Here is a 10,053-nt window from a genome sequence, read left to right as displayed (position 1 = left end):
CAGTCTATATATGCCATGATGGCAACTTTTAAGATGACTCCAATTGAGTTTTCCAACTCTCTACCAAAGAGTCTATATGATAGAGTTGAGTAAAGGTGGAAATATAGTCTCACGACAGAGAGAAATATCAAAGCGACTACACTTGCAAGAGTGATGCTAGATTTGGACAAATATGAGATGAAAAAAGCTATTAAAAGTACAAGGGAAGATTTTCTCCAAAGTATCGAGCTTTTAACATTTTATAGAACACGATTGAAATTGTTGTCCAACAAAGCACACAAACATGGAAGGTAATTTATGGGCTAACAACACAAAAGGCTATTGAGCAAGAACCTTAAGAAGTGGATGAAGACAAAATAGAGGTAAAGTTAGTTAAAGCAACAAATGATGAATATGTGATGGAAGTACATGGGGAAGGCACTACAGAAGCAACAATTGAAGAAGAGCAATAACTAGACCAAAATGTACTAGTGTCGAGTGTCAATCCTCAAGTAGATATAGCAAACGTTAAGGATGAGTCTAACACCACCATTTAGAACATCAATCCCCTAATAGAGGAGAATATGCAAAAGATACTAATTGATTCCACTACCAAGGCACAATTATGTAGTCATCCTGTGTTGGTGAGTGCAGATGAGATTGAGAAGGAAAAATTGGCATCTGCAGGGGAGAAAAATCAAGCATTATCAAGTGCCCCCTCTCAATCTATAGAGGTGAAACCTACCATGCATATGGTAGTATACCACAAGAAGGACATCATGCCTTCACATATCAGCACCAAGGTACCTGCAATTGCAATAATTGAAAAAGAAAGGACACCATTTCAAATAGGTTAGGAAGCCAGTCCTGCACCTACACCACAAACACAAAATGGAGAAGAGATCAAAGAGAAGGAGAAGGATAGGACTGAAGATTCAATCTTGAATACAAAGGTAGATGAAGTCATAGCAATACAGACACTGGTTACCTTACTAGACATTGCTACTCCTACTCCTAGTCAAGCACTTCATAAGCCAAGTACTAAAGCTACACCTTTGTAAACCTCAAGGCCAAGTCCTAACACATCTAAGGTTGATGAGGTTACATCCTATGGTGACATCAAATTAGATGAGGTGATTGAGTTACCAAAGTATGATCTTATTACAATCACAATAGTATAGATGAGCATATTGCAGGATGCTCTAGCAAGGAAGAAACACCAAGAACTACTCAGAAGGGAGCACAGGTAGAAACAAGCACTTCATGACATCAAGGACATATTTCTTGATGCATTTAGCCTCCCTGCACCTGATGAAGCCAAGCCCATTATTGAGCAGTTGGCAAATATTGTAGAGAAAATCAATGATGAAGACCTAGATACCAATGTCAAATTATTGGAATGGTCTGAGAAGAAATTTCAAACCAAGGTGGATGAACATATATCTAGTGTCATTGCACTACACTATGTTGAGTTAGCAACCAAGATTGAGGGTGTGAAGAAAGTATTAGAGAATATTTTTTCTCTTTACACCAAGCTGTGTGATACAACTCGGTTCACACAAGAAGTGTTGTGATATATTGACACTCTACAAGGAGATATGAAACATAGAGTCAAAAGCACTTCAGGTCTTTGATGACCTCCCAAGGTTAGTTGGCAACCCTGTATGCTCAAGATGCAAACATTCGGGCTACACTAATTAGTATCCAATCCATGTTGACCCCACATATGAAGATGCTACACCCAAAACTAGCCTTTGTAGAAATAGTGATGAAGAAATATCCTCATTTTTCTACACATGAAGCCTTAGTTCACCTTGTTTCTAAGTTATCTATCCAAATCAAATCATTGGAAGTAGCATGTGATAACTAGGATGCAACTCTGAAGATAACACTTGAGGTCCATAAAACTTTCTTGGAAAAACACACCATTTGTGTACAACCCATGACATAAGTGTCAAAAGGGGGAGAATAAATGAAGGGAGAGAATGAAGAAAGGGGGAGAATGCATGAAAGGAGAGATAAGTTTTGGGGGAGACCAAACAGAGATAGAGTCAACATAGCAAATCTAGCAAATCTACTCAGCAGGAGTATTCAATTTTAGTTCAAAATAAAATAATCAACTCAAGGGGAGTCATTGAATTTTGAGGTATGACTGATGAGTCATAAGTTTTGTAAAATTTTGAACTTTTGAAATTTTGTATGTAAGACAAATACCAAATGGATATTATCTAAGTTTTTCTTGAAAGGCTAAAGTTATTCATGCATGAACAAGTATTTTGCCACTCATGTCAAAGGGGGAGATTGTTAATATCATATTGGTTTTGACATATGAGTGACAATATACTTAAGTCATTTACTTAGTTCATGCCAAACAAGTAATGTATGTCAAGCATAAGTTGTCAAATAGTAAATGTCGAGCAAGAGATATACAGTATATGCCAAGTAACTAGTAAGTGCTGAGTCACCCAAGTGTCAAGTAGATAGTAAGTGTCGAGTCATTTAGATGGTGAGTGATCAGTGGATGCTGAGTCATTCAGAGGTCGAGTTATAATATTGAAGAGACACTAGATGCTGAGCATTAGACACTTCAAGTGCTGAGTAATACGATTTTGACATAGTTCTTTGTAATGACACAAACTACTATGTAAACTATTTTGGAGTCGACTTGAGGATTATTTTACGATTCTAAATGATAAGGACAAATCTTTATTGAGGATCCCTATGTAGTACATGCAACCAATTAGAAAAAGGGAAGGATTAAGTGGCAATATGGGTGAATCACAATCATTGATTCATACCTAACCTTAAGTCACCTAGGTCTTCTTAAGGAGGACAAACCCTATACTTTTTATGAGTTTGGAAGGAGAAAAGAGAGAAGTTTGTTTACAAAAACATAGCATTCATGGTGACTAAGGTATTGTGAACTGAGATACATTATAGAATCAGTTAGAGGAGAACAAGAGGAAATGAATTAGAGGACAAAAGAGATACATCTTATCAGTGAGGATCAAGTACACATCAGGAAAGAGGTGATCTTTTATCTAGCAATAGAGTGCTAACTGCAAGATCATTGTTGAGACATTTTAACAGGTGAATCAGCTAAATCTCTTAATAGAGTAGTCTTAATAGGCTATTGTAAATCCTTCAACATGTACTTACTTCATTATAAGTTAAAGTCCTTTTACCAGACACACTTCTAATAGGGTACTGAAATCCTTTAATAGGGTAAGATCTAACAATCTTGTAAGCCTTTAATATGGCTGACCTTTTATAGGGCAGATCATGTTTCATGATCAAACATTGTAACCTTCATTGGATACACTTTATTACTACAACAGTGGAGATTTGTGGGTGTCATTCCCACCCCAATTTTACCTTCTCATTGGAGGGTTTTTGGGTAACCAAATATCTTGTGTCATACATGTGTTGAATGTTATTTGCTTTCATACTATGGATGAATATGTTTAGCTAGCTCTTTTAGTTTACGTGCACAATTATGAGATGGATGTGTGGTGAATGCATTTATGGTTAAAGTTTTGAAGACTGATTCACCCCCCTTGTAGAGTTTACTTTCCCTATTGTATTTTCAACAAACTCGACTAAAAAGAAAGTACAAATCAAACTTAAAGGTTTAGATTCTTGAATTCATGTCACTTTGATGAATTTATAAAGGTAAATAAATCAAATACTTTTCCTTTATCTTAGGACAATTAGCTCAGGTTTAGAATTTGGACTTGAGAAATATCTCCCCTCTTTCACCATTGAGATCTTGCAATAAGGGACATTCATCCTGGCAATTTAGCTAAGTTGACGTTTGGTACTTGCAATCTACATTAAAGTAAAAAATGTACATATCCATATATATCTAAACTAAAAAGGAAATGGTGGGGAGTGGTACATCATGTAGATCCTGACTAGCAGTGACTATGACTCCCTCCCTCAACAACATCAGATACGTCAAACATAAAGTCAAACATTCATGTACACCACATTATTGGGTAAGTAACCATAAAACCACATATAAATCATCCATTTAATTGTCATCATGGAAGTAATCGAAATCACTATATGAAGTATGCACAACATCATTATCACAAGAATAGCCATGAAGACATCAAATATCTGAGTATAAAGTATCTCATCAAATGTAAATAGTATCAACCAAATTAGGTAACCAAGTACCACTAAATCAAATCACGTAACCATGAAATTGGCCTAAAAGAATTCAACAATAGAACATAAAAGCAAACTATGGGTAGGCACTGCATGTGGCTTATGTCCATACAAGTACATATGACAAGAACAACAGAATATAGTGACATAATTTTAAGCTAGGCATAGGCTAGAGAATTTATATTCTAAATTCTTGGATTAGGGTTTATAATAGAACATGTAAGGATCATATAAACGACTTTCATTTATGAAAGAACAACAAGAATTACATATTTTCTCAACACAAACTATCTATATGTTGAGCATAGGCAATGTATAGAAGCCCACATATGAGTAGCTGAATACAAGTGCAATATTAAGCCACATGTCAAATAAATAAATAAATAAATAAATAAATAAATAAATAAATAAATAAATATATATATATATATATATATATATATATATATATATATATATATATATATATATATATATATATATATATATATATATATATATATATATATATATATATATATATATATAATGGAAGCGATTGATTGGGTTTTGGTTATATGATAATGTCATTTGTGTAAATGACTATCACTTGCGCCAATAGGAGGTGTACGGGATGTGCTGATAAGGTATTTAATTTGAAAGTATAACTGTAAGCTTACATAATTGTTTAAAAATTTGTTGAAATAAAGATAGATGTGGCAAATTGCGATGAATAGTTTCAAAACTTCATTAAAGTGAGCTTTTTGGCTATACTTTCCATTTTACCCTATATGAAATATTTTAAATCTTATCCTAGTCTACCATAGTCATGATTCTCTTTTACTATTTTCATTGCATGACAAAGGATTGCATTGCACTTCATCTTATCAAAAGAAAAATGTATTAAGTGGGGAGCAATTTAATGAGGTCTAGTTCACCAAATTGCAAGAACAAACAAATGGGTTGCACTTGTTGCAATCAAGAGTTAGAAATCCCTCTCCATGTTTGAGACTCTTAAATTAATGCAAAGGAAGGGCATTATTATTACAACTTGTCAAAATATGGAGTCATGTCATGCGTTTGCATTGCTTAACTACATGCTTCAAAGATTAATATGTGCATGAATTGTCATTGTCTTGAAATGCAATATGAGCATGACTCAAATCATAAATCATTGAGTTGAATGCACTGTTACAATAAGAATACAAGGTGTTAAGATAAAGGCAAGCTCAACACTCTAACTATTGGACAAAATATCTTAGGAAGATGTCATTTTATGCTACAATGATAGTAGATTTTACACAGAAGTGAATCTATCAAAAAGAAAAAGCTATAGAAATTCCCAAAGAAAGAAGTATCATGCAAGTAAGAGTTGGAAGATAAGTCACAAAACAAATGAACCGCAACCTATATCATGGAGTTAACAGAAAATGAATGTCAAATATTTAGTGAAATACCTCATATAAGTCAGTTATGGCTTGAATATTTGTAGGATATTGACATAGTAGATTTGCATAAAACTATAAAAGTTTCTAAGAGAGGAATAACTTTGTATGTGACAAATATTGACGTGAAGACTTTGTGTAGATGTCAAATTATGTCATATCTTCATCCTTACCAGTGCACTAATATGTGTGCAAGGCCCCAATTTGCCCCAAGTATGGGCATGATACTCCATATTCAAAGAAAACTAGGGTTCGCTCCTAAAAAATAGGGGAGTATAAATTTTGTTTTGAAAATAGTTAAAATATGAAAAAATTGATATCTTAAACTGAGAAAGCTATATCAATATTTATAAAATGTGAAAGTCACCATGGGGCAAAAACAAAAGATTTGCCTCTTATTTCCTCACAACCTTACATCACCTCTAAAAAAAAAACAAAAAAAATTGTCCATACTTCCTCTAAACATTTCATCATTTCTCATTAAGCTACTATCATTTTTTGTGTGTCACACCTAAAATGGTATTGCTGCCTAGTTTTCTCAGGAAGTTTTAAATAGTTTCTAAACAAAATTTATACAAAATAAAAATTGTTCAATTACTATCTATGGCATGACTAAATTCCATAACAATTTTTTTCAAACAATGAAACCCACTTGGAAATATGTTGTGCTTCTATTTCCCTTCGTCTAGTGTCTTCTTCTAAGTTCTGTTGATATCCTCAAATTCTGCACCTATTATATCACAAACATTAGAATCAAGAATACAAAGTAAAAATTAAGTTATCCAAGTCCATGAGAAGGAAAATTAAACCCTATTTTGATTTCCTACTATAAGAAGTAGAACAAGTGAAGAAACAAAATATTAGGAAAATAATAAATAGAAAAGAAAACATGGTACAAGATAGAAACCTCTAAGTAAAACTAAAAACTAGATGGATTGATTATTAAAATTTAAGCATTTTGAAAAGGGATAAGTGGAGGTGAAAAATAAATATGTGCAAGTGAACAAAAGCAAGCAACCTAATCACTTATAAACAATTGCGTACAGTTACTTGGGACTTCACAGATGGAAATGCAAATGTAGAACAAAATGCTAAAAATTGATACTATTTTGTATTTATTTATAAAATTCATTACACTTGTTAGTACGCATGATATCCATTGTGTTTTCATTATGATAGTTAGTGTATAGTAAGGCCTAGATTCGTCATTGAAATCTCTCAAGAGCTTAGAGTGCATACTATATTTTTCTATCAATTAATTCAACTTCTTAGTAGAATTTTCAGATTTAAAACAAATCAGTATCACCTATTTTGTGAAGTTCCCTTTGGTGTGTTCTTGTCCATGATAATTATGTTAGAAGTGTAACAAATAGCTTGCATTGAGAGTTGGTTGTTGAAGAGGACATGGGGCATTATTAGGAAAGAAATGGTTTAGGAGATTCCAACCTGAAAATGTTGAAAACAAAGTGGTCTATGGGTGTTATATATAATATGATGGAAATTAACCTTAATACTATTAAAGATTCGATGAGTTGGCTTCTATAAAAATTGTGTGTAATATGTATAATATTATACATATAAATTTAGAAAATAGTTTAATTTTGTGCTACATAAAATATAATTGGTTCTCTGTATATTTTTTTAAAGTAGTCATAACTTGTCCAATTAGAATTTGAAAAAAAGTTAATATTAAAAAATAACAAACTTTAAAAAATTGGATAATTTGTTTAATTTATAAAATTTCAAACTAAATAATGCAAAGGGTGAATCCAAGAATACCCCTACACATGTAAAGGACTAGTAAAATTATCCTATTTGCACATCTTATCAAATCAAATGTCTAGGTGCTTAATGAGATGGTCAAGGTCATATAGTTATATTAGAAATGGAGAATCTTGAATAAATATTGTCTATATAATACATTCTCATCAATGAGATTAGTTCTGTAGGACCAAAACTATTATTGAAAATTCACAGTAGATTATGAGAATCTCATAATAGTGTTATTGGTGCTGGTCATAATTTTTTTTTTTGCTAAAGAAGATTGCAATGAGCTATTCTCAAAGGAAAAACATTGATATATTCATAGTTTTTTAGTAAAACCTAATGCTTTTCACTTCTCCCTTAGCGACTCATGCAAAAAAGAAACATACTACCAATCGAATTATACAAGGCAAAAAAATTAGTTTATAAGAAAACTCATTCTAAAGTTGTGGTATTTATTTTATGCTCCTGAAGGACAATTTTGGATCTGATCTAATAAAATGATGTAAAAAGGTTTATAATGTTACAAAGATTGATTGTTTATAATTTGATAAGTATATGGTAGTTAATCACGTTTACTAAATTTTAAAGACTTACTAATAGAAAAGAGAAAAGATCGTGGCCATCCTGAAAATGCTTTAAAAAAGGAGGTTACAAAATGGTAGACGAAAAATAATGAAAACTAAATTAATTGAGACATGTTAACGCTAGCAACATGTAAGCAGAACAATCATATTGTGAACTACAATTCAAAAAAAAACCCAAGAATGGCATGACAAATTTGTGATTGTATCTAGCATAATGGGTATGTACGAGTTGAGTGTTGGATGTTACAAATTTTCAATTTCACCAAAATTGCTCTAGAAAATAGGGATAGTGTGAGACTTCTCAAGTACGAGACAATAAAATGCATGTACTAACATGGCCTCCCTCTAGAGAAATAGCCTATTGGCTTAAAAATATAATATGAGACAGCTTTGGCAATGGTCTGATTATTAAAGAAAATCTAGAGTATGGGAAAATATGGTTGGTTTAGATTGATGATGGAGGAAAATATCCTATACAACAAAGAATGTGTGGATGCGTAAAAGATGAGTAGATGAAAAAATAAAATGTTATTATATAAGAATGTATGTATAATAATATATAAATAAATACGTTATGAAGGAAAACAATTGGAGTCAAAATAAAATAGATGTAAAAAATTCTCATATGTCAAAGAATTTACTCTTCCAGAGATTATTAGCAAACAACATACATGGGAGAAAATATTAAATGGAGAGCAAAAAAATTACAGTGTGACTTAGGACTAGTTCTCACCATTTGAGGAGTGAAATGGGTTGAGGGATAATACTAAAGGAAAGAATGAAAATAAAAAATTGTATATTTTACAACATGAGAGTGATATAGATGTAGTGACATTATATCATGGAGTGTCCAACATTCAATGACATGTTCTTGTTATGTTAGTATTTTTAGAAGTGAACAACTTAAGTACCTATAAACTTTATTTATGCAAGTCTACCTTTCAACCCCTTCTCTTTGACCTTAGTTAACAAAGATAATAGAGATATAAAATACCTTTCCTCTTATTAAATCTTCCACCATAGATGAACTATGTCACTCAAATAGGGTTTCAAACACCTTTACGTGAGGCCTTCTTACTCTAAGGTCTATCAATATGATATGTGTCATGTAGTCCTTTCTCATTAACCAAGCTCCCACCACCATGAATATTTAGGGAATATATTGTCAATAATCAACCTACATGGCTAATGGTAAAGTTCAACAATTTTCCATGTGTGCATCATTTATTTAGCCTAAATAATCATGAGCATCGTTAGAAAAGCCACTATGACTACCACTTTTAGTTGCAACTAGCATACATGTTGTGCTTAACAAATTGTAAAAAAACACTTGTTCACATCTTTGATGATCAAGTAACCAATGAAGAATTCTTCACCATGTCTAATTGTAACACAAAAAGTGATAATTGTATGATAAAAAATTCCATAGCGTTGTTCTATAAAACCCCATAGCATATATTATAAAAAGGATGGTCAGATGGTTTATTAGTTGATATTTGATCATTTTAGACATAGGTGGGTAATTGAAATCTTTTCAATCGACTAAGAAATAATGTTAGATTTGAAGAGTTTCAATACTTTTGAGAAAAGGACCATATGGCTTGTCTACTAGAGACATATATTGTAGCATTTGTAATCTAGGGCATACTCTCCAACCTTGGCATGTTTTCTGTTAATAAATAATGGGGACATCGCCTATTTTATATTTTTCTTTTTGTCATTCAATGTGTCTTGTGTTAGTTATTTATTAATTTGTTCAAATTCATTTGGTGTATTCATCTTTCATTTGTCTAGGTGTTTTGGTGATCATGTAAGTTTCCCTTTCCTTGCAATGCATCTAGGATAGAAGATGACTTGTAACATTTACAACCTACCTCTCTGGAAGATTTGTTGTGGGTGTTGTGGTTCTTTCATTGGACCCTTATAAGATAAATTTATGTCATAGAGAAAGAACATATTTATAGTATCACTTGGTCTTAGGATTCTTAGGTATTGGCAGGGGGGGAGAGGGAAGGAGGTTTTGAATCAATGCAAACAAGTAATGTAAACAATCAACCTGTGATCTGCTATATTGAAATAATAACTTCCAAATAATAAAGTATATAACCAATGAAAGTAAATAAAAG

The sequence above is a fragment of the Cupressus sempervirens genome, chromosome 3 (genome assembly GCF_028749045.1).
Source record: "Cupressus sempervirens isolate cs-2001-9-10 chromosome 3, ASM2874904v1, whole genome shotgun sequence".
NCBI classification, from domain to species: domain Eukaryota; kingdom Viridiplantae; phylum Streptophyta; class Pinopsida; order Cupressales; family Cupressaceae; genus Cupressus; species Cupressus sempervirens.
This window is presented reverse-complemented; position numbering follows the sequence as displayed.